The following is a 25,373-nucleotide window of genomic DNA, read 5'->3' as shown; positions in this document are numbered from 1 at the left end:
TTTTTTCCATCTGAACACGACTTAAGCAGGGAGGAATCATGACTTCAGATGGAAAAAAATGACGAATATTCTAAAAAACGAATATATAGCACTATATTCAATATAGTGCTATATATTCGTTTTTTAGAATATTCTTCATTTTTTTCCATCTGAAGTGAACACATGATTCCTACCCGCTTCTTGCTTGTGGGCCAATGACGTAATTGGCCAACAAGCAAGAAGCAGGGAGGAATCATGTGTTCAGATGGAAAAAATGATGAATATTCGATATAACGAATATATAGCAATATATTTTAAATATTCGCGAATTCTTGAAGTGCCGATATTCGCAAATAAAATTCGTTATTCGAATATTCGCGCTCAACACTGCTGGTCACTCAGCTCGCTTGCTCTCTAAGATAAGCATGTCCTTCAATACAGTGTATGTCAATCTAGCCACACAATTTTTATCAGAGGGATTCTACAACAATGTAATATATATGGAGGTACTGTAGCACTACTGTCTCGGACATCTGCTGCTGGAGGTAAACTAGGATTGTCCATGCTGGATGTCAGCACATCCGGGCCTTTGTTCTCTCGATAGCCTCATATTCTCCTTTCCATATGTAAGTAAACATCCATCTGTGAGGGTTGAGGAAGGCTCCTAGGAACTAAAATGTTATTATAGCTTTTGTTCAATAAATGACCTGCGATTTACAGCTGGTGTTCTGTTCCAATGTCCCATAACCTGTGGCTGTCAGTACATGATAAGAGGATTGTAGTTTTTCAACAGCTGAAGAGCCTCAGATGCATCCTGGGAGAGAGCGGTGCGAACTAGTGTTGAGCGAACTTGTGTTTTAAGTTCGGCGTCTAAAGTTCGGGTTCAGGTTATCGAAGAATCTCGTTATGGATTCTAAATTCCGTTATGGTCCGTGGTAGCGGAATCCATAACGAGATTCTTCGATAACCCGAACTTTAGACACCGAACTTAAAACACAAGTTTGCTCAACACTAGTGCTAACTACTCACATCAGGATTTGTCATTCTTAGGAAGGAACAAATTAGCAAAAAACTGTCAACCAAAAAAAAAAAGAATCTTTTATAGCTGGAAACTGTAATAAGTGAGTTTAGCCTGTTTATTCCATGCTACTGTGCATTCAATTGATTCCAACCACAATATGCAGCTGAACAGGAATTTCATAGAAAACACAGGCTGATAATATTTCAACACAGCTGTTGCTTCAGATTGTGCTGGGATTTCCCACTGTGGTAGACTGATTCAGAGTCTGAACCTTAAGCTGCACATCTTTACTGAATAAATTTTACATTCTGAAATGCTGGTTAACAATAAATACTGATGATTTTGCACAGACTGAGAGTGATTGATTTATATATTTTAGTTTTATGGAGGTCAGTATTTCTATTTACAACCCTATTCTGCCATCGATGTACGTAAGAGAAGTCTCTGATGAGGGGGAGTGACAATCTCCTGTACAAGCGACATCAGTCATATGCAGAATTTCAGTGAGGGAGATGCAATGTAGGGCTGGAGTCAGCACCCGGTATAGCCTACTGTTCCTTAGGGGGCCCACTCCAGCAGTTGTGGTCCCTTTAAATATCACCCTGTCCCTGCCTAGTATCGAGGAACGTGGAGCGTGCTGCTCTCAGCGCTCCACCAATGAGAAGAGAGTGGGCGGAGGAGGGGAGGGGCTGTGGCAACTGTGCCACCAATGATAATTAACCTTTAATACAGATACAGGAGGCGGGTGCGGCAGAATCACATAGCCGGCACCCGACCTCTGACAGGGAGCTGCGATCAGCAGCAGTTAACTCTTTAGGTGCAGCACCCGAGGGGTTAACTGTCGCTAATCGCAGCTCCCTGTCAGAGGTCGGGTGCCGGCTATGTGACTCTGCCGCACCCGCCTCCTGTATCTGTATTAAAGGTTAATTATCATTGGTGGCGCAGTGCACCCTCCCCCCTCCCACCCCAGTATTAAAAACTTTGGTGGCGCAGTTTGCCTCCGCGCCCCCCCTCCCAGTATTAAAGTCATTGGTGGGGCTGTGCGGCACCCAACCTGCCCCCCCAGTATTAAAATCATTGGTGGCGCAGTGCCCCCCCAACCCCTCCCAGTATTAAAATCATTGGTGGCAGTGGCCACAGGGTTACCTCCCTGCTTCCTAATTGGTGGCAGTGGCAGCTTCTGATGGCAGCTGTGTAATCCTGGGGCTCCATCGGTTACCATGGCAGCCAGGATGCTACTGAAGCCCTGGCTGCCATGGTAATCTCCCTGCTGCTGTGTGTACTAGGCATAGGGCAGCAGGGAGAGTGTAAGGTCCTAAGGGGGAAATAGTTATTAAATAAAAGAAACGCGTGATTCGACATTTTTTTCTTTTTACTCAACTTGTCCCCCCAAAAAATAAGATAGGACTGTTCGATTATGGGCCGGACATTCCATAAAATGAGGTATACACGCGGCTTTTTTAGTGTTTTATTTTTTTTTCGCGTGGTATCGAGTATCGCAATACCTTTTTACGGTATAGAAATCGAATCAAAATTTTGGTATTGTGACAACCCTAGTCTGCTGCAGCCTGCCCTGCTGTGCTCCAAATTAAAATATCATCACATTGATATTTATTGGGCATTGGGGGCACAGGGGCAGGCAGCAGCATAGTGCTATCAGCGTTCATATTGAAATGTATTTTCATATTCAATGTCTGTTTCTCTTTAGAGGGTGTACAGTAAAAATGGAATACTGAGTAGACCTGAGGGATTAAAAAGTAGGGGTATAAGGATTGATTCACATATATCCGCTCTGTAGCATGTTCTGTCTATTGTATTTGGCAACATCTATAACACATGCAGCTTCAATGCCGTGTCTGTTGTGAAAAATGCCACAAAGGGGCCCACTTAGGCTTTATCGCCCAAGGGCCCATGTGAACCTGAAGCCAGACCTGATGCAATGTACTTTGAGAAATGATGATGATAGAAGTCAAAGGAAAATACTCTCTCCAGCAATGTGATGCATGTCTGACAAACAGGAAAAGACTGCAGGACATAGGATATGAGCTCACAGAAGAGGAGGGGTTACAAACTGACATAATGAATTACAACTATAGATAACTTCATAAAACCAAATATAACAATGGCCACTAGATGGCAGCAAATAACACTAAGTACAGTGGAAAGCAACTATAACAATGGCCACTATCTTTTCAAACAACGTATTCTCAATGGTCACTTTAGGTGAACCTCAACAAATGTGCAAATTACTTTAATGCAACAGTCACTGTACTTTCACAGGATTTTATTTCATTTAATAGAGAATAGTGTAACTAGACAATTTCTAAATCACTTCATAAAAAAAAAATATGCCTGCATCCACCTGTAAAAAAGTTGTAAAGTCATGGCCACTAGAATTCTCAGTTCTACCTAATTTGAAGTCCACTGTCTGTTGTCAGGCAAGATCCATACCTAGTAACAGAGATACAGAAGATTTGAGAGACAAGGTGGGAGGTGTCAGAGCAGCTGAGATCCTGAGCCTGATAAAAGAACTGCTTATACACTGCTTCTGAAGATTACAGGAGCATCTTGCCTTTCTGTAAGTGTGATCCCCCCTTATCTGTTCTGTAAGCACCGGGGCTGAGAACAAACATAGTGGGAAGTAAGAGAAAGGATGTCAGAGAAGTACTGTGCTGGCAGATTCCACAGAAAGGAGACAGAACCCTGCTTATGAGAGAAATGCATCTAGCTGTGCAGCTAATTAGGGGAATAAATTAGGCTGAAAAAGACATCAGGGAAGCCTAAAAAAAAAACTGTTACTTCACAGTTATGATTGTACAAAGAAGCATGGCCATTATACAAACTTATGCTTTAAACATTTTTACATTATTCACTCTAAAAACGTTTTTAAAATCCCTTCTAGCAATTTTGCTGTCCTCTCACTGTTTCTAAGTGAATTATGTCCTTAGCAGCAGAGAGAGAGCTAGATGGACTCAAGTGGATATGTCTTTCTTCATTGGCTTGCTCCTGAGCTCAGTGAGATTCTGCTTATGTGCAGGGGCCCCTCCTCCATCAAGCGCTTAGGGCTGGAAGGCGGTCAACTCCTAATCATCTCAGACACTGGAGAGAAGAAATAAACTGATCCCTAACATTTAGAATCCCTCCCTCGAGTATGCTATTGTGTCCCCAGCCTCACACACACCAAAATAAGGATGATCACTTAAAAGGGTTTTCCGAGACTTTTATACTGATGACCTATATTCTGGGTAGGTCATCAGTATCTGGTCGGTTGGATTCCAACACCCGGGACCCCCGCCGATCAAACTGTTTTGGGAAGGCACCAGTGCTCCGGTGAGCACTGCGGCCTTCTCTCTGCTCACCAAGCAGTGCCATACATTGTATAGCGGCTGTGCTTGGTATTGAACTCCTCCCCATTCACTTGAATGGGGATGAGCTGCTCCTAGACCACGTGACCGATGAACGTTTCGCCTCACGGCCGAGGAAAAGCAGAGAGAAGGCTGCGGCGCTCACAGGAGTCTTCTCAAATCGGTGGGGTCCGACACCCCGGAACCCTGCCGATAAATTACTGATGACCTATCCAGAGGATAGGTCATCAGTATAAAAATCTCCGAAGACCCCTTTAAGCTAATCATAACTTTGAAAGGCACTGGAGGGAAGAAATGCACTATGAGCCATGTGTGCCTGGGAGTCTCTCTCTGCTTTCCTCAGTCTGGTTACAAGTTTGCAAAGGGAAGTCTAGACCAGTATAGTACTGGCAGACTGCCTGCATGTGGACACGCCCAGCAGCTCTGAGAGAACAGCACAATGCTGCTTTACAACAGCAGAGCAATTAAAGGGTAACTGTTATGTTTTCATCAAAAAATCTATTTCAGCACATGTTACAGCTGCAGCAGCATTATGCATAAAGCAATCTTTAGTTTCTTCACATACCACTGTTTTCCTTGAGTTTCTCCCTTAGTTACGGCTGTTTAAACATTTACAATATGAGGACCTTCTCAAGATGGCTCCTCTGCCAGTTCTCTGAGGCCAAAACTGCTTTCCCTCACTTCCCATACACACTTGCTGTAGCCAGCAGCTCCCTGCCAGCCAATCAGATTGGATTACTGAGAGACACGCCTCCTCACTCTGATGCCTAATGCAGGCATGCAGTGTGGAGGACCGCCCCTCCGTCCTCCTGTCTTCTTAGCCAGAGACAGACAAGCCATAGCAACTGTCTTTTAAAGGAGCAGTGGAAAGGGACAGAGGACATTAATGAAAGCTGTTATTATAAGCTAATTACAGATCTTTTGACAATCATTGACAGACCAAGGCTACTTTCACACTGGCGTTTTGGCTTTCCGTTTGTGAGATCCGTCATGGGCTCTCACAAGTGGTCCAAAACTGATTAGTTTTGCCCTAATGCATTCTGAATGGAAAAGGATCCGCTCAGAATGCATCAGTTTGCCTCCGTTCCGTCTCCATTCCGCTCTGGAGGCGGACACCAAAACGTTGCCTGCAGCGTTTTGCTGTCCCCTTGACAAAATTGTCCCAAACGGATGCGTTCTGGCACACAATGTAAGTCAATGGGGACGGATCCATTTTCTCTGACACAATCTGGCACAATAGTAAACGGATCCGTCCTCCATTGACTTTCAATAGAGTTCATGACGGGTCTGTCTTGGCTATGTTACAGATAATACAAACGGATCCGTTCATGACAGATGCATGCAGTTGTATTATTGTAACGGATCCGTTTTTGCAGATCCATGACGGATCCGCCCAAAACGCCAGTGTGAAAGTAGCCTAACTCAGCAATACATGCCTACCTCTAATAAACTAGCAAAAAAAAATAAAAAAATATATGAGAGTTACCCTTTAACAGCCAAAACCACAGCATCTGAGTGCTTGGGAAGGCTCGGACATAATCCAAACTACGTCCCCAGCCAGGAGATGGATTTTTTTGATAAACAGTTGAAAACTCAGTTACCCTCTAATACAATAATGACTTTTAATTGAATGCATGGCTTGGACAGCACAAACCCCTTTAGGGGGTTCAATAACTTTTATCCTCTAACAGCTACAAACAGAAGGTGTCCGGGATTCTACTTTTGTATCGTCCGTACTGGCTTCTAAAATTTCAGCCTACAGAATGTTATAGTCTTGGTTGGAAGATATACTAGGTGGAATTTCAAGCTCTAGTAAGAAAGCAGATGGGATCTTAAAGCAAATTGCCAAATCGACAATAGACAAAGAGGAGCTCTGAGGACCGCGTTTAAGCTCATCTGCCAAATTGTTCTTGAAATTTTTGTCTGAAAGTATTTTTCCTGAATAGACCATTATGACTATTGCTCTCAAAACGCGTTTGCACCACATGATTGCAATAAGGCCTCATTAGCTGCAAACCACAACTTCTTTCACATGAAAATAAGGGCATTCAGACTTTCATTAGAGAGAATTCTTGAGAGCGAGGCTCGGGGAAATGAAAGCAATGTGATGTTTCCTCGTAACAGACCCTGTGATCATCTCTCATGAGCGCCTAATGTTACAGTCTAATAGAGACTGCGGCCACGTAGCCCATGTCACATCATCACTAGAGCTGCAACCATCTTTGGATGATACGGCTTTTTTGTAGTAGGCTACTTTACACAACTAATGGTTTAATCTTGGAAAAAAAAAAATCAAAGCCATTCAAATGTACTGCATTTTCATTTTCAGGAACTGAAATTCAGAAGCAACTGGGGCAGCGGCGGGGGATCAGTTTAGGTGAGTACGGCCAGGGACTTAGCGGCGGATTATATTGTCACACGGGCGTTATAAAGTCACAAAGTCGGGTCTTGTGACTTTTTTTTTTAATGCCAGTTTTGAGTTAGTAAATTACCCCCCAACTGAGTGAATGGACCCTGAGCTGCAGTTACCTGGCACGGCCACTACACTTTGAATGGAGATGTCCTTCTGGCCGTCAGAGGCTGCAGAAAATATGTGGAGCCTGGAAAGCCCCTTTATCGGTTATCCGACTATTACACTTATTCCCTCTCCACAGGATAGTAGATAAGTGTCTGAGAGCCAAGGGTCCATCCGCTGGGGCCCGCTGCAATCACAAGAATGGGGGGGGGTAAAGGTGGATCACGAGAATGAAGTGAACTACAAAGCATATAAATCTGACGGACTTTAGTTCCAAGATCGGGGTGTCGCAACGTCGTATCGCAATATGGTGGACGCCGGCATTAAGGTTAGAGGATCGTTTGTGCGATTATCAGCAGCAATGTGTGGCCACAGGATTGACGATTATAGATCAGAGTGTATCAATGACCACTTTGCAGTCTAGGAAAAGAAGACTGTGTGACGGCCATATTTCCTGGACCGAGGTTTGCCTGGCCTGACTTCAGTAGACTCGTCACTCCGCACACGCTCATGTGAAATAGGCTTTTACAGGGGTCTTCCGGTTACAACGCATTATTTTCTATCTATTGGGACGCCCACCGGACATGAGAACAGGGGACCCATGTCCCCCATTTGAATGAAGCGATGGTCAAGAGGAGTTCGCCAAGATGGAGGAACCTTATTGAGATGTCAAAAGTAAAAAAATACAATTTAAAAAAAGTCTCTCCTGTCCAGGTCCAGCACTGAGCTCCCAGATGAAGCTGAAGTGCCATCTGCTTGCCAACAAACAATACCGGACAAGTTAAGCCACATCCCAAAGGTTGTTAAGTCGCTATGTCATAATGTGGCTCACAGTATTAATGCCGCCATTAGTGCCCCCCAGAATTTATAATGTCCCCATTAGTGCCCCCAGTAATAGTAATGCCTCCATTAGTGCCCCCCAGAATTAATAATGCTCCCATTAGTGACCCCAAATAATATTAATGCCCCCAGTAATAGTAATGCACCCATTTGTGCCCCCCAGTAACAGTAATTCCCCCATAAGTGCCCCCCCAGTAATAGTAATGTCCCCATAAGTGCCCCCCCTCCAGTAATAGTTATGCCTCCATTAGTGCCCCCCCCCCCCCTTCTCTATGCAAAAAAAACAAAAAAACTTGCCTCCTCTATTCGCTAGAGTCGCGGCGAACACTGGCTGCTGACTGGAAGCTCAGGACAGGACCTGCACTCCATGTGATGACGTCTCGCAGGTCCTGTCCTGCACATCCAGTCAGCAGCCAGTGTTCGCCGCGACTCAAGCAAATGGAGGAGGGGAGTTTATTTTTTTTTCTTCTTAACACAAAAGAGGGCAGTGGGAATTAAAGGCTGTGCTAATGAGCGCTCCACAATGGAAGCACTAATTAGTAACAGTCCTTATAGAACAGGGATCAGCAACCTTTGGCACTCCAGCTGTTGTGAAACTACAATTCCTGCTGGGAGTTGTAGTTTCACAGCAGCTGGAGTGCCAGAGGTTGCCTACCCCCGTTATAGAAAAATACCGGCAATTATTATTTTCCGGTAGAAAAAAAAATTACCTGCATCGGCAGTGGCACTAAATTACCAGCTTGGCCGGTGAGACGGCCTCAGCGGTGGTAGCGGTCCTGAATATGTCACTTCTGAGGCCATTGATTAGCATGTAGATGACACGTAAGACTTCCGATCCTGCAAGTAGCGGAGTAGAGATTAAAGGGAGTCTTTCACCTAAACTGACCATTATAGAACACTAACACCATGATCTGCATTATAGTCCCCATATTGGAATGCTACTTACCGTATAGCTGTCCGTCGCTAAAAAACACTAGCCGGCCTTGTGCCTCTGCCCATAATGGGGAATAAAGTGCGCAGGCGCGGCGAATCTTATGAACGGCGCTGGATTTCTGAAGAACCTAGGGCGGGCCAGAGGGGTGAAAGGGGAGGGGTTTCATATGAAAAGCAACAAGGGGCCTGGGCACCAGCCGCATGAACGCCGCCCCTGGGCACCTTCAGAAGCTAATTAACATATGGAATAAAAGTGTTTTTTAGCGAAAATAAGCAACGGACAGCTATATGGTAAGAAGCATTCCAATATGGGGACTATAATGCAGATCATGGTGTTAGTGTTGTATAATGGTCAGTTTAGGTGAAAGACTCCCTTTAAAATGGAGCAGTCGGGCACATCCTCGACCGTCGCTCCTTTAATTTGGGGGAGGGGGCACAGTATCCCCGTTCTCGTGATTGGTAGGGATCTCCATGGATCTAACAGATCCCCTATCGATAACGTTCTGAAGCTGGATTACCCCTTTAAGCCAATGTTAGCCATATTTTACTTTCAGGCATTATTGTATTATCTCAGACATTTCAGGGGAGTCTATGCATACACAAGTGAAAGCAAATCTTCCCCACACACTATGTAAGCTCATACTTTAAAATGAATATAGGCAATTGATCACAAGTTCCAGAAGGAACCCTGCCCCCCACAGCAATCATAACAAAACCTACAACCAGTTCACCCCAGAAACTTACCAACTATCAAAGATGCATTCAAGCGTCCCTCTGCCACAAGAGGCCGAACACTGCGCAACTCTCCTGTCTCCACTGCCGAGAGCTTTTGCAGACTGCTCCTCCGATACGTTTTGGACTCCAGGAAAATGGCTGACACTTCAGCTTTCAAAACACAATGCTGAAGACACTTGCTTGCTGCATCAGTATACAAAGGTATCTCCCTTTTACTTCAAAACTGGCTGATTTACTTCCTGAAACAGCACGAGTTGGGGGGGGGGAGGGTGTATGTTTCAGTCAAATGAAGTGCTTAATAATAGTGGCTCACTGGTATACAGAGTAGACGGTGTTATGTTTTTGAGTGTGAGAAATAATAGAATTGTTTTAATTTTATTTTTGTTAAACATTCATTCTATTTTCTTTGAACACCCCTGTGATAAAATGGTACGATCCAGAGTCTCACCGTTCAAAAGCACCTAGCTGACAAGTGTGGTTGGGGTACATTTAACAAAACTGGTGCAAAGTAAAACTGGCTTAGTTGCCCATAGCAACCAATCAGATTCCACTTTTCATATTTCCGAGTTCCTTTGGAAAATGAAAGGATTGATCTGATTGGTTGCTATGGGCAACTAAGTCACTTTCCCTTTGCTTTCCTTTGATCTCCCCAATTGTGTGGGACCCGCACCTATCAGACAATGGGGGCAGAGTCTAGCGATCTGCCCCCATTGTCTGAAATGACACAACCCCCTTTAACAGATCTCACCCACCTGCTGTGATGTTGTGAAAAAAGCTTTCAACCTTGGAAATGCCGGACTGCAAACGTAGCCATTGATTTTAATGTGTTCACATATCAGTAGATTTTTTACTGACCGCGGGTCAGTGAAAAAATCACAAAGACCTACACTGCTTTGGTCCATGATGAGAACCAAACACATCCCAATGAAGTCTATAAGGCTACATGCACACGACCGTATGTGTTTTGCCGTCCGCAAATTGCGGATGACGTTCCGTATGGCATCCTTTTTTTTGCGGATCCGTTTTTTTTTGCAGATCCATTCTAATAATGCCTATCCTTGTCCGCAAACTAGAATAAAATAGGCATTTCTACAAAATAGGCATTTCTACAATGGGCCGCCCATTTCCGTTCCGCAAATTGCGGAAGGCACACGGGCGGCTTCCATTTTTTGCGGATCCGCAGGTTTGCGGACCGCAAAAAATGGAATGGTCGTGTGCATGAGAAAAATCACTGACACAACACAGATGCCATCCATGTTTGGTCCGTTTTTCACTGACCACTGATAGGAGATGCTCTGGAAATAAATTTTCAGCCTAGCAGTGTTCGTGGAACACAGATGACACACGGAAGTAAAGAAACGGACACATGGACCAAATACGGATCCTTCACAGATGAAACACAGACGGATTTTTCCATGGATGTGAAATGGACAAGGAAATGTCAACGAGGCTGTAGGCTATGTTGACATGAGGAAATCCGAAGCAGAATAATCAGCGGCAGCTCAGACATGTAATCAGCAGCTGAAAATAGCATTTTTTGGTGGCATAAATGACGCCAAATACACTCAAGATGCGCCTCCTACTCATCACTGCATTTCACCCCTTTCCCATTGACTTCTATGGAAAATCACCATCTAATCTGCTTGAAAAAAGTCACTTCTCTCAAGCGGTCTTCAAATCAGCTGCTGAAAAGAAAAAAAAATAATGTTTTCTGCTGTTGAATTAGTAGCAGATTTTGCCCATGTGAACATAGCCTTAGGGTTGTCAACATAGGCCCAAATTTACGAATGTGTCTGCGCAGGGGCGGATTGGCCATAGACCTTACAGGGAAATTTCCCGGTGGTCAATGCCCAGTGGAAGTTTTTGGGGATGTATTTTGTGATGGATTGTGGTATTTGGCTCTGTTGGGTGGTATAATGTGCCACCATGGTATTCCTGGCCCTGCCTTCCATCAGTTTGGACCCAACTACAAAACGGGGCCACTTTTAGTATTTTTTCCAGGGCCACTTTAAGTTCCCAGTCCGCCCCTGTGTCTGCGCCTAGAATCTGTCTAAAGTCGGTGGTGCAATTTGGAACAGTTTGGTGCAACTAAGGTTTCTCCCATTTTTTCCATGTTGCTCAAATGTGGTGAAACTAAGTTGAAACTGTTTGCATCAAAATTGAGGCACAATTCTGGGGGTCAATTACTTATATCGCTATGCCAGTTCTTGACTTTTTAAACACCCATGCAACAATATTTTGTCTTATTGGTGTTTTTACACTGTCCTTGCCACTTGAGAGTGACGGGGCTCGGACATCAGGGCCGGCAAATTTACTAACATTTACTACTGGAAACAGGAGTAAAAGAGGAGTAAAAGCTGCTCCAGTCAGCGGCTGGCATAGTTTTTACTCCAGTCGCACAGACTGCCGGAGGTGCATCTAATTTATGATGAGGCCTGTGCTAAAGGCGCTAAATTAGGCGCTTTCCCCAGCAGCGCAGGGGCCATTAAAGGCCAACGTAAAAAGTTGGTAAATGACCCCCCACTGTCTTATAAGTAGCCAACCAATAGTTGGTATATAGTCGGAAAAAAGTGTCCGTCCCTGCACAGGGCCGGCTCTATAATAAGGCAGACCAAGCGGCTGCTTGAGGGCGCAGAGAAGGGGGGTCGGTGACAGGGCGGAAATTTTTTATTTATTTATTTTTTAAATACATGACTTGCGGACTTGCCCGGCCGCCCGCCCGCCCGCCCCAGCCTGCAGGTGTGCCGTGCGGCCCCGGCCCTCGCCTCCTCACAGAGCGGCAGGCAGGCTCACCAGCAGCACGGGATTGGCAACACAGACAGTCAGGGGGTCAGGGGGGTGTGACTGCCGAGTGGCGCTGCGGCGGGGGGGAGCAGCAACTGGTGTAGACTGGGGAGCGGAGGTCTGGAGACTGGAGGCGGAGCTGTTGGTGGTGAGTAACTGTGGACAAATGTCTCTGAGTAGTCTGTCTGTGCGGCCCGCAAGGAGAAATGTATGTGGCATGGGGGGGAGGGGTGAAATGGACATGATGGAGGGGGGAGAAATGTGACAACATGGATGGAGAGGGAGAGAAATGTGACAACATGGATGGAGGGGGAGAGAAATGTGACAACATGGATGGAGGGGGAGAGAAATGTGACAACATGGATGGAGGGGGAGAAATGTGACAACATGGATGGAGGGGGAGAAATGTGACAACATGGATGGAGGGGGAGAAATGTGACAACATGGATGGAGGGGGAGAGAAATGTGACAACATGGATGGAGAGGGAGAGAAATGTGACAACATGGATGGAGGGGGAGAGAAATGTGACAACATGGATGGAGGGGGAGAGAAATGTGACAACATGGATGGAGGGGGAGAAATGTGACAACATGGATGGAGGGGGAGAAATGTGACAACATGGATGGAGGGGGAGAAATGTGACAACATGGATGGAGGGGGAGAGAAATGTGACAACATGGATGGAGGGGGAGAAATGTGAAAACAGGGATGGAGGGGGGGGTGAAATATGGCAACATGGATGGAGGGGGGAGAAATGTGACAAGATGGATGGAGGGGGGGGTGAAATATGGCAACATGGATGGAGGGGGGAGAAATGTGACAACATGGATTAAGGGGGAGAAATGTGACAACATGGATGGAGGGGGAGAAATGTGGCAACATAGATGGAGGGGGAGAAATGTGGCAACATAGATGGAGGGGGAGAAATGTGGCAACATAGATGGAGGGGGAGAAATGTGAGGGCTGATGTGACATAGGTGATTTTACATGGAGGGGGAGAATTGTGACATGGAGGGCTGATATAACAAAGGTGATTTGACATGGAGGGGGAGAAATGTGACATTGAGGGGGTGAAATGTGACATGGAGGGGGAGAAATGTGACATGGGGGGCTGATGGCTGACATGGGGGCATGATGGCTGACATGGGGGGCTGATGGCTGACATGGGGGGCTGATGGCTGACATGGGGGTATGATGGCTGAGATGGGGTGCTGATGGCTGACATGGTGGCTGATCTGAGGCATTGGGGGTCTGATCTGAGGCCTGATTAACATTGGGGGTCTGATTGCTGGTCTGACCTGAGGTGTAATGGAAAATATTTTTTTCTTATTATCCTCCTCTAAAACCTAGATGCGTCTTATAGGGCGAAAAATACAGTCCTCAAACCAGCGATTGTGGGGCACCAAAATGTAGCTTTGCTTGTGTTGGCAAAAATCCTTGCACCGGCCCTGTCCCTGCACCACATTTATCCTCCAGCCTGAGCCCCTGAGATAAATCTGCTGTAGGTCTAGACAGCCTGGGGACATTGGCTAAAGCTTGTATGCCACAACTGTGGTGTAAAAAAGTCACAAGCTATAGCGTAAGCCATATTTTCTCCCTAATTTGAGACTTTTTAAGTTTCTTGCCACTTGTCTGAAGTGGCGAGAAAAGCGGCGGTGCTTAGAGAGGAGGCTGGGCTGCCTCCCGCTAAGGCCACAGGCAAGGCTTCCTAGGAATATAGTGAAACCTCCGTTGGCTCCAATGTTAAATCATTGCAGTCTATAGGAGAAAGAATCAGACGATCAAATGTTAAAGGGAACCTGTCACCGGGATTTTGTGTATAGAGCTGAGGACATGGGTTGCTAGATGGCCGCTAGCACATCCGCAATACCCAGTCCCCATAGCTCTGTGTGCTTTTATTGGGTTAAAAAAAAACGATTTGATCCATATGCAAATTACCCTGAGATGAGTCCTGTCCCTGACTCATCTCACCTACAGGACTCATCTCTGGTTAATTTGCATATGTATCAAATTGTGCTTTTATTGTGTAAAAAAAAACGCAGAGCTATGGGGACTGAGTATTGCGGATGTGCTACCGGTCATCTAGCAACCCATGTCCTCCGCTCTATACACAAAATCCCGGTGACAGGTTCCCTTTAAAGTCCCCTAGCAGGACTTTAAAATAAGTCGGGGGAAAAAAGAAGAGAAAAGTTTATAAAAATTGAAATCACCTCCTTTCTTGATATTAAAAATAAAAGTAAATAAACATTAAAATAAAGATTATTGGCATCGCCACATCCCAAAACCGTCATACATATTTGTTTAGTGCAATAAACGCTGTAACGAAAAAAAAAATATTGAAATGGCCGATTCACCATTTTTTTTTCCATTACTTCACACACACCAACCTTCCCCCCCAAAAAAATACAAAGAAAATTACAATGCAAAGAAAAAAAATCACTATTAACCGCCACTATTAATCGCGAGACGCGAGATTTCCTGTGAACGCGCGCACACATAGAAACATAGAATGTGTCGGCAGATAAGAACCATTTGGCCCATCTAGTCTGCCCAATATATCTGAATACTATGGATAGCCCCTGGCCCTATCTTATATGAAGGATAGCCTTATGCCTATCCCATGCATGCTTAAACCCCTTCACTGTATTTGCAGCTACCACTTCTGCAGGAAGGCTATTCCATGCATCCACTACTCTCTCAGTAAAGTAATACTTCCTGATATTACTTTTAAACCTTTGCCCCTCTAATTTAAAACTGTGTCCTCTTGTGGTAGTTTTTCTTCTTTTAAATATGCTCTCCTCCTTTACCGAGTTGATTCCCTTTATGTATTTAAAAGTTTCTATCATATCCCCTCTGTCTCTTCTTTCTTCCAAGCTATACATATTAAGGTCCTTTAACCTTTCCTGGTAAGTTTTATCCTGCAATCCATGTACTAGTTTAGTAGCTCTTCTCTGAACTCTCTCTAGATTATCTATATCCTTCTGGAGATATGGCCTCCAGTACTGCGCACAATAATCCAAGTGAGGTCTCACCAGTGTTCTGTACAGCGGCATAAGCACTTCACTCTTTCTACTGCTTATACCTCTCCCTATACATCCAAGCATTCTGCTGGCATTTCGTGTTGCTCTATTACATTGTCTTCCCACCTTTAAGTCTTCTGAAATAATTACTCCTAAATCCCTTTCCTCAGATACTAAGGGTCAGGACTGTGTCAAATATTCTATATTCTGCCCTTGGGTTTTTACGCCCCAGGTGCATTATCTTGCACTTGCACAGGCGTGCGCGTTCACAGGATTGGAAGGTAAGCGAGTGGATCTCCAGCCTGCCAGCGGTGATCGTTCGCTGGCAGGCTGGAGATGCGATTTTTTTTTAACCCCTAACAGGTATATTAGACGCTGTTTTGATAACAGCGTCTAAAATACCTGCTACCTGGTCCTCTGGTGGTCCCCTTTGCTTGGATCGACCACCAGAGGACACAGGCAGCTCAGTAATAAGTAGCACCAAACACCACTACACTACACCCCCCCCCCTGTCACTTATTAACCCCTGATCACCCCATATAGACTCCCTGATCACCCCCCTGTCATTGATCACCCCCCTGTCATTGATCACCCCCTTGTAAGGCTCCATTCAGACGTCCGTATCTTTTTTACGGATCCACGGATACATGGATCGGATCCGCAAAACACATACGGACATCTGAATGGAGCCTTACAGTGGGGTGATCACCCCATATAGACTCCCTGATCACCCCCCTGTCATTGATCACCCCCCTGTAAGGCTCCATTCAGACGTCCGAATGTTTTTTACGGATCCACGGATACATGGATCGGATCCGCAAAACACATTACGGACATCTGAATGTAGCCTTACAGGGGGGTGATCAATGACAGGGGGGTGATCACCCCATATAGACTCCCTGATCATCCCCCTGTCATTGATCACCCCCCCTGTCATTGCTCACCCCCCTGTAAGGCTCCATTCAGACGTCCGTATGTTTTTTACGGATCCACGGATTCATGGATCGGATCCGCAAAACACATACGGACATCTGAATGGAGCCTTACAGGGGGGTGATCAATGACAGGGGGGTGATCACCCCATATAGACTCCCTGATCACCCCACTGTCATTGATCACCCCCCTGTCATTGATCACCCCCCTGTAAGGCTCCATTCAGATATTATTTTGGCCCAAGTTAGCGGAAATTGTTTTTTTTTTTTTTTTCTTACAAAGTCTCATATTCCACTAACTTGTGTAAAAAAATAAAATCTCACATGAACTCACCATACCCCTCACGGAATCCAAATGCGTAAAATTTTTTAGACATTTATATTCCAGACTTCTTCTCACGCTTTAGGGCCCCTAAAATGCCAAGGCAGTATAAATACCCCACATGTGACCCCATTTCGGAAAGAAGACACCCCAAGGTATTCCGTGAGGGGCATATTGAGTCCATGAAAGATTGAAATTTTTGTCCCAAGTTAGCGGAAAGGGAGACTTTGTGAGAAAAAACAAAAAAAAATCAATTTCCGCTAACTTGTGCCAAAAAAAAAAAAAATTCTATGAACTCGCCATGCCCCTCATTGAATACCTTGGGGTGTCTTCTTTCCAAAATGGGGTCACATGTGGGGTATTTATGCTGCCCTGGCATTTTAGGGGCCCTAAAGCGTGAGAAGAAGTCTGGGATCCAAATGTCTAAAAATGCCCTCATAAACGGAATTTGGGCCCCTTTGCGCATCTAGGCTGCAAAAAAGTGTCACACATCTGGTATCGCTGTACTCAGGAGAAGTTGGGCAATGTGTTTTGGGGTGTCATTTTACATATAGCCATGCTGGGTGAGATAAATATCTTGGTCAAATGCCAACTTTGTATAAAAAAATGGGAAAAGTTGTCTTTGCCGAGATATTTCTCTCACCCAGCATGGGTATATGTAAAATGACACCCCAAAACACATTGCCCAACTTCTCCTGAGTACGGCGATACCACATGTGTGACACTTTTTTGCAGCCTAGGTGGGCAAAGGGGCCCACATTCCAAAGAGCACCTTTAGGATTTCACAGGTCATTTTTTACACATTTTGATTTCAAAATACTTCCCACACATTAGGGCCCCTAAATTGCCAGGGCAGTATAACTACCCCACAAGTGACCCCATTTTGGAAAGAGGACACCCCAAAGTATTCCGTGAGGGGCATGGCGAGTTCCTCGAATTTTTTATTTTTTGTCACAAGTTAGCGGAAAATGATGATTTTTTTTTTTGTTTTTTTTCTTACAAAGTCTCATATTCCACTAACTTGTGACAAAAAATAAAAACTTCCATGAACTCACTATGCCCATCACGAAATACCTTGGGGTGTCTTCTTTCCAAAATGGGGTCACTTGTGGGGTAGTTATACTGCCCTGGCATTCTAGGGGCCCTAATGTGTGGTAAGTATTTTGAAATCAAAATGTGTAAAAAATGACCTGTGAAATCCTAAAGGTGCTCTTTGGAATGTGGGCCCCTTTGCCCACCTAGGCTGCAAAAAAGTGTCACACATGTGGTATCGCCGTACTCAGGAGAAGTTGGGCAATGTGTTTTGGGGTGTCATTTTACATATACCCATGCTGGGCGAGATAAATATCTTGGTCAAATGCCAACTTTGTATGAAAAAATGGGAAAAGTTGTCTTTTGCCGAGATATTTCTCTCACCCAGCATGGGTATATGTAAAATGACACCCCAAAACACATTTCCCAACTTCTCCTGAGTACGGCGATACCACATGTGTGACACTTTTTTGCAGCCTACGTGGGCAAAGGGGCCCACATTCCAAAGAGCACCTTTAGGATTTCACAGGTCATTTTTTACACATTTTGATTTCAAAATACTTCCCACACATTAGGGCCCCTAAATTGCCAGGGCAGTATAACTACCCCACAAGTGACCCCATTTTGGAAAGAAGACACCCCAAGGTATTCTGTGAGGGGCATGGCGAGTTCCTAGAATTTTTTATTTTTTGTCACAAGTTAGTGGAATATGAGACTTTGTAAGGGGAAAAATAAAATAAAAAATCATCATTTTCCGCTAACTTGTGACAAAAAATAAAAAGTTCTATGAACTCACTATGCCCATCAGTGAATACCTTAGGGTGTCTACTTTCCGAAATGGGGTCATTTGTGGGGTGTTTGTACTGTCTGGGCATTGTAGAACCTCAGGAAACATGACAGGTGCTCAGAAAGTCAGAGCTGCTTCAAAAAGCGGAAATTCACATTTTTGTACCATAGTTTGTAAACGCTATAACTTTTACCCAAACCATTTTTTTTTTACCCAAACATTTTTTTTTTAATCAAAGACATGTAGAACAATAAATTTAGAGAAAAATTTATATATGGATGTCGTTTTTCTTGCAAAATTTTACAACTGAAAGTGAGAAAATGACATTTTTTTGCAAAAAAATCGTTAAATTTCGATTAATAACAAAAAAAAGTAAAAATGTCAGCAGCAATGAAATACCACCAAATGAAAGCTCTATTAGTGAGAAGAAAAGGAGGTAAAATTCATTTGGGTGGTAAGTTGCATGACCGAGCAATAAACGGTCAAAGTAGTGTAGGTCAGAAGTGTAAAAAGTGGCCTGGTCATTAAGGGTATTTAAGCTAGGGGGGCTGAGGTGGTTAATCCATTTTTTCCAGTTACAAAGCAAGGGGTAACAGCCAAACAAAACGCTGGGGCCCCTTTCACACGGGCGTTGCGGGAAAATGTGCGGGTGCGTTACGGGAACACCCGCGATTTTTCTGCGCGAGTGCAAAACATTGTAATGTTCCTTCTGCGCCCTGCTGTTTGGTCATACAGCAGTTTACAACCACATATGGGGTGTTTCTGTAAACTGCAGAATCAGGGTAGTAAATATTAAGTTTTGTTTGGCTGTTAACCCTTGATTTGTTACTGGATAAAAACTGATTAAAATGAAAAATTAACCCAAAAATTGCTGTTTTGGCAAAGTTTTAAATATTATTTTTTTTACTGTGTTAATCTGAGGGGTTAGGTCATGGGGTATTTTTATAGAGCAGATTCTTACAGACGCGGCGATACCTAATATGTCTACTTTTATTTATTTATTTATGTTTTACACTATATTATCTTTTTATAAACAAAAAAAATGTAGTATCTCCATAGTCTAAGAGTCAGTTTTTTTTTAGTTTTTAGCCGATTATCTTAGGTAGGGGCTCATTTTTTGCGGGGTGAGAGGATGGTTTTATTGGCACTATTTTGGGGGGCATATGACTTTTTGATCGCTTGCTATTACAATTTTTGTGATGTAAGGTGACAAAAAAATACCTTTTTTTGCACCGTTTCTATTTTATTTTTTTGACCGTGTTCATCTGAGGGGTTAGGTCATAGGGTATTTTTATAGAGCAGATTCTTACGGATGCAGTGATACCCAATACGTCTACTTTTTTTTAATTTTATTTATGTTTTACACTATATTATCTTTTTATAAACAAAAAAAAACATTTTAGTATCTCCATAGTCTAAGAATCATTATTTTTTATTTTTTTAGCCGATTATCTTAGGTAGGGGCTCATTTTTTGCGGGATGAGAGGATGGTTTTATTGGCACTATTTTGTGGGGCATATGACTTTTTGATCGCTTGCTATTACAATTTTTGTGATGTAAGGTGACCAAAAAATACCCTTTTTTGCACCGTTTTTATTTCATTTTTTTGACCGTGTTCATCTGAGGGGTTAGATCATGGGGTATTTTTATACAGCAGATTCTTACGGATGTGGCGATACCTAATATGTCTACTTTTTTTATTTATTTTAGTTTTACAAAATAATATTTTTGAAAAAACATTTTTTTTGTTTTAGTGTCTCAAGTCTAAGAACCATAGTTTTTTATCCGATTGTCAGTGGCTAAATTGGGGAAGGGGAATATAAATTTAGTACTCCATGGAAGTGTGGTACTCCCTGAAGCAACCAATAATGCAGAGGCCCGGATGATCGGGGCACGTGTCACACTGAGTAGTGGTGTCCTTCCGTATCCCCCTCCTGTGACACACTCTGCACCTTTTTTGTGTCCGTCCCTTCTTTCCAGTATGGGGGACCACACCTGGAAAGTGTTGGCCAGGTACGATCCGGGCACCTCCAGTTCCCGAGGTACTCCGGCCTGCTCTTTCCCGGTCAGAAAAGATCAGGTCCTGTCTATTGAGGACTGCCTCATAGAACTGAAGGAATTTCCCTGTGTTGCCAGCGCTCCGGGACAGCACAAAAGAGTTGTACAAGGCAACCTGTACCAAGTAGACCGCAACTTTTTTGTACCATGCCCGGGTTTTGCGCATGGCATTATATGGCTTGAGGACTTGATCAGAGAGATAAACTCCTCTCATATACCGATTGTAGTCGACGATACAATCGGGCTTGAGGACCGTTGCCGCGGTACCTCGCACAGCGACAGGGGTGATGCCATTACCGTGAATTGTGGACAGTACAAGGACATCCCTCTTGTCCTTATATCTAACCAGCAACAGGTTTCCACTGGTAAGGGCACGGGTCTCACCCCTGGGGATAGGTACCTGGAGAGGGTGGGTAGGGAGGCCGCGTTGATTTTTCCGCACGGTCCCACAAGCGGACGTTGATCTGGCGGCGAGGGACTGGAACAAGAAGATACTAGTATAAAAGTTATCCACGTACAGGTGGTAACCCTTATCTAGCAGTGGGTGCATAAGGTCCCACACAAGTTTCCCGCTAACACCCAGAGTGGGGGGACATTCTGGGGGTTGAATACGGGAATCTCGCTCCTCTTACACACAAAACTTGTAAGTGTACCCTGAGGTACTCTCACAAAGTTTGTAGAGCTTCACGCCATACCTCGCCCGCTTAGAGGGAACATACTGGTGGAAAAGGAGTCTCCCATTGAAAGCAATAAGAGACTCATCAACCGCGACCTCCCTTCCAGGTACATAGGCCTGCACAAATTTGTCCCGAAAGTGATCGATGACCGGCCTGATTTTGTACAGGCGGTCATAGGCAGGATCACCTTGGGGGGGACATGCTGCATTATCTTCATAATGCAGGCATTTCCGGATAGCCTCAAACCCGGAGCGTGTCATGGCCGTACTGTAAAGTGGGGTTTGGTAGAGGACGTCCCCACTCCAGTAATGCCTGACACTGGGTTTTTTGACTAGGCCCATGTGCAGCACGAGGCCCCAAAACGTCCTCATCTCGGCTGCACTGACTGGAGTCCAGCCACCGACCCTAGCCAAAAAGGAGCCCGGGTGTTGAGCAACAAACTGTTGGGCGTACAGGTCTGTTTGCTCCACCATCAGATTTACAAAGTGGTCACTGAAAAAAAGACTAAAGTAGTCGTATTCAGTGAAGCCCACTGTGGAAATCTGGATTCCTGGTTGGCCTACAAAATCAGGAATCGCGGGCTCAAAATGCTCTGGGGTACACCAAGCAAGTTCACCGGCAGGGGGCTCCGGTGGACTTAACTGGTGGGCCGTAAAACTAGTACGAGCCCCAGAGCTGCTCGTACTAGTGTGGGCCACAGGGTCCCTAGCATGGCGGTCTCCTTGCTCCGCCTGGCGTTGTCTCTGCCACCTTGTGGGCTCATCATCATCGCTAGATGATGAGGAGGACGCGGATGACAAAAGGAAAGTGGGGTCATCCTCGTCCTCACTGGAGCTCTCGGACTCGGAGGCAAGCTGGGCGTATGCCTCCTCGGCCGATAGCATCCAATGTGTGTGTGCGTGATAAACTTTATTTGGTGTGCGTGTGTGTGGGGGCACGGGTGTTCGCGGACTTACCCTAAACCTAACAGACAAAAAAAAAGGCCAAACAATGTGAAAAATTTTTTTTAAAAAATTCAAACTCGCTGATCAACCGTCCGAGGGTGATCAGCGGCGGGGTGTGCGATGCGCTAACAGTGGCCAGACGCTAAGAGTGCCGGCCACTGTCGGCGTACGCAGAAAAAAAAAAAAAAAAGTTGATCGCCCTAGAAAAGTTGTGGTGGCGGGGGGCAGGGGGGCAAGCTGCAGCACACCTGGGGGAAATCTAGGGTCACACAGCTGTGCTGTGGACCCCAGACACCCAATTTAGGGTGATGCAACCAAAAACTGTTTTGTTTTGTTTTTCCACTAACTTTCCCTGAATATCCCTGCCTAACCTAAATTGTCCCTAACCTTTCCCTAAATACCTTAGTGAAGGTAAAGGGGGTGCTGGCCACAGATGGGGGTGCTGGGTGCTGGCTCTGATGATCTGATGATCCGATGCAGCTTCCGGACACAAAAGGAGGAGGAGAGGAGCGCAGCAATAATTTAAATGGCCCGTCCGCCCCTGCAGCCGATGAGAGCCGATCCTGAGAGGTGATGTAACCATCACCTCTCAGGATTGCAGGATGGTGATTGGTGGTGTATTATCACACCACCGCTCACCATCCTGTTCTGGGTTATCGGGTCACCAGAGACCTGAATAACCTGGAAATGCAGCAAACCGCAGGTCTGAATTGACCTGCGGTTTGCTGCGATCGCCGACACGGGGGGGTCACATGACGGAACTGCACATGACGTATCGGTACGTCATGTGTCCTTAAGTACCAGGACATCATGTGTCCGCAACAGGTTAAAATACATATTTTTTTGTGGGAATTTTTGCCAATGATCCCCCTCTGGTATATCACTGTCCACGTTGTGGGACTATTTGCGTACTTCTAGTAAGTGTTTGCTGGCTGCAAATATGACCTGAAGGTTTTTCAGGTTCACCTGCCATTAAAGTGAATGGGGCCCGCCGCGAACGCGCAGTTCGCAAACATTTGATCGCGAAAACGCGTTCGCGAATCGTCCCGGCCAATGTTCGTCCATCACTAGATACGAACATGTGAAAAATCTGTTCCAATGTACATCTTAGGCTTCATGTGTCTTTGTTACCCCTAGCAACCAATCAGAGCTCAGCTTTCATTTCTTTAACTATTCTGGAAAAATGAAAGCTGCTCGCTGATTGGTTGCTATGGGCAATGAAGACAGTCTTACTGGTAGATAGCTTTGATAAATGAGGACCCATTCTCCAAGGGGGAGGTGCACCTATGTTATTTATTCTATCTAATCCCCTAATATTACATATATAATACGCATTTATATATTTAGGCACAAAATGGGACATGCGGCTAAATTTGCAACCTTCCATCGCCATAAAACTGGTGTAGAAGATTGATCCATTCCCCCCACAGCGTTCACCTAAAGAGTTGCTGACCCTCTCCGCCACCAGTGACTGTTCTTATTCGGCGCAACGTTGCTGGGACTCCAAACATTGCTAAGAGTCCTAGCAACGCTCTGCTAACTTGGTTATGTCATTATGAATTTCATTTTAAGGGGTATTCCCATCTGGGACATTTATGGCATATGGGCCCCAAATTGTACAGGCAGCAAGCGCGTCCACCCTTCATTCACGGCTATGGAACTAACGCTAGAAAATAGTGTGGCTATTTTAAGGAATCCCATATTGGTGAATGGAGAGGTGGCAACGCTTGTGCTGCTTGTTCTCTATTCGCTGCTATGGGACTTTGCTATTTTGGAACTCCCATAGCAATGTGCTCTCCTTTTACTTCGGACCCCTGTTCTTGACATATATGCAGGTTGGACCCGCACCTATCAGACATTTATGGCACATCCTATCAATATATACCCCATATGTGTCCAAGGTGAGAATACCCTTTGACCTCTTCCCTGAGAAAATCATGCATACACCCCTGAAACCAAAGAACGCAAATTAAAGACACAGAATAAAGACACAGAACACATTAATTGGGGAATAAAAGGCCAAATTGTTTATTTAAAATATTTAAAAAATGACAAACCCCTGACTCACGGAGAGTCACCCTCCAGCACTCAGGAGAGGAAAACCCCCTGTGGAGGAAACCTCTAGGGAACCATGGCTGGAGGGCTGCCCTTCCCTTGGGCTTAGAGGGTAATGCCACTATGTGGCTGCCACATAAATAGTAGAGGGGGGGTGCAGCAGCCGGGCTGATTTGGTTCGCTAGGCGGATGTCCCTTTCTTCCCGTTGGGCGATGGGCTTCCTGCTAGAACCTCCAAAAGTGCGGTGGGCGGGGGTAGTCAAGCTCAAGGTCCTCATGCCATCAAGTACGGCACCAAATATGGCCGCTCACTCGCTTTTTACAAAGGTTCTTCCCTTATGACACACGTGCTTGTGATGTCACTGGTGTCTATGACTAATGTTCATGGCAGTGTTTGAAGGGTTAACCCTTTAATGACTGTCAATGTGCCTTACTGCAGAGGCCTTTAACCCCTTCCTGACCGCACTTTGTCAATATACTCCAGTTTGGATATCCAGCATTTCCTGCTTCCGAGGAGCAGGTTTGTTCTGTAACTGACAGCCACTGGTCCAGGTGCCGACACCAGGTTGCTCTTACCTAACCCCTTCCTGGCTGCACCATGTAAATGAACAGACTAACAGCATGGTCCGGTCAGTATGTGACCCTTAATCCTATCCTGTATACATTTGTATACATCAAACCGATAGGAAATAACATTTTTATAGGCTCCAGCAGGGCACTTTTTTGAGAGTTTCCCTTCAGGACGCATAAAAATGGCCCCCGATTAACTCCTTAAGGACATGGCCATATTTTACCTTAAGGACCAGGCCATTTTTTGCAAATCTGACCAGTGTCACTTTAGGTGGTGATTTCTTTAAAACGCTTTGACTTATCCAGGCCACATATTGTACTTCATGACACTGGCAAAATGAAGTAAAAAAAAAACAAAAAAACATTTTTATTTATATAAAAATATAAAATTTACCAAAATTTGGGAAAAATTAGCAAATTTCCAAGTTTTAATTTCTCTACTTCTATAATACATAGTAATACCTACAGAAATGGTTATTACTTTACATTCCCCATATGTCTACTTCATGTTTGGTTCATTTTGTGAATGTCATTTTAGTTTTTGGGGGCGTTACAAGGCTTAGAAGTTTAGAAGCAAATCTTGAAATTTTTCAGAAATTTTCAAAAACCCAATTTTTAGGTACCAGTTCAGGTCTGAAGTCATTTTGTGAGGCTTACATAATAGACACAAGCCAAAAATGAGCCCATTCTAGAAACTACACCCCTCAAGGTATTCAAAACTGATTTTACAAAGGTCGTTAACCCTTTAGGTATTCCACAAGAGATAATGGCACAAGGAGATAAAATGTCAAAATTTAGATTTT

The 25,373-nt window shown here is 44.7% G+C and overlaps 1 protein-coding gene across 1 annotated transcript in view; it reads right to left on the bottom strand.

Moving 5' to 3' along the window:
- Positions 1–9,509, bottom strand: part of CPQ (carboxypeptidase Q) — a 537,382-nt gene extending 527,873 nt beyond the window's left edge. The window contains exon 1 of the mRNA XM_040432637.1: positions 9,398–9,509. The gene's annotated coding sequence lies outside the window, so the exon portion shown is untranslated. The remainder of the gene's footprint in view (positions 1–9,397) is intronic.
- Positions 9,510–25,373: the final 15,864 nt, after the last annotated feature.

This window comes from Bufo bufo, chromosome 5, assembly GCF_905171765.1.
Source record: "Bufo bufo chromosome 5, aBufBuf1.1, whole genome shotgun sequence".
Classification (NCBI taxonomy): domain Eukaryota; kingdom Metazoa; phylum Chordata; class Amphibia; order Anura; family Bufonidae; genus Bufo; species Bufo bufo.
This window is presented reverse-complemented; position numbering and strand designations above follow the sequence as displayed.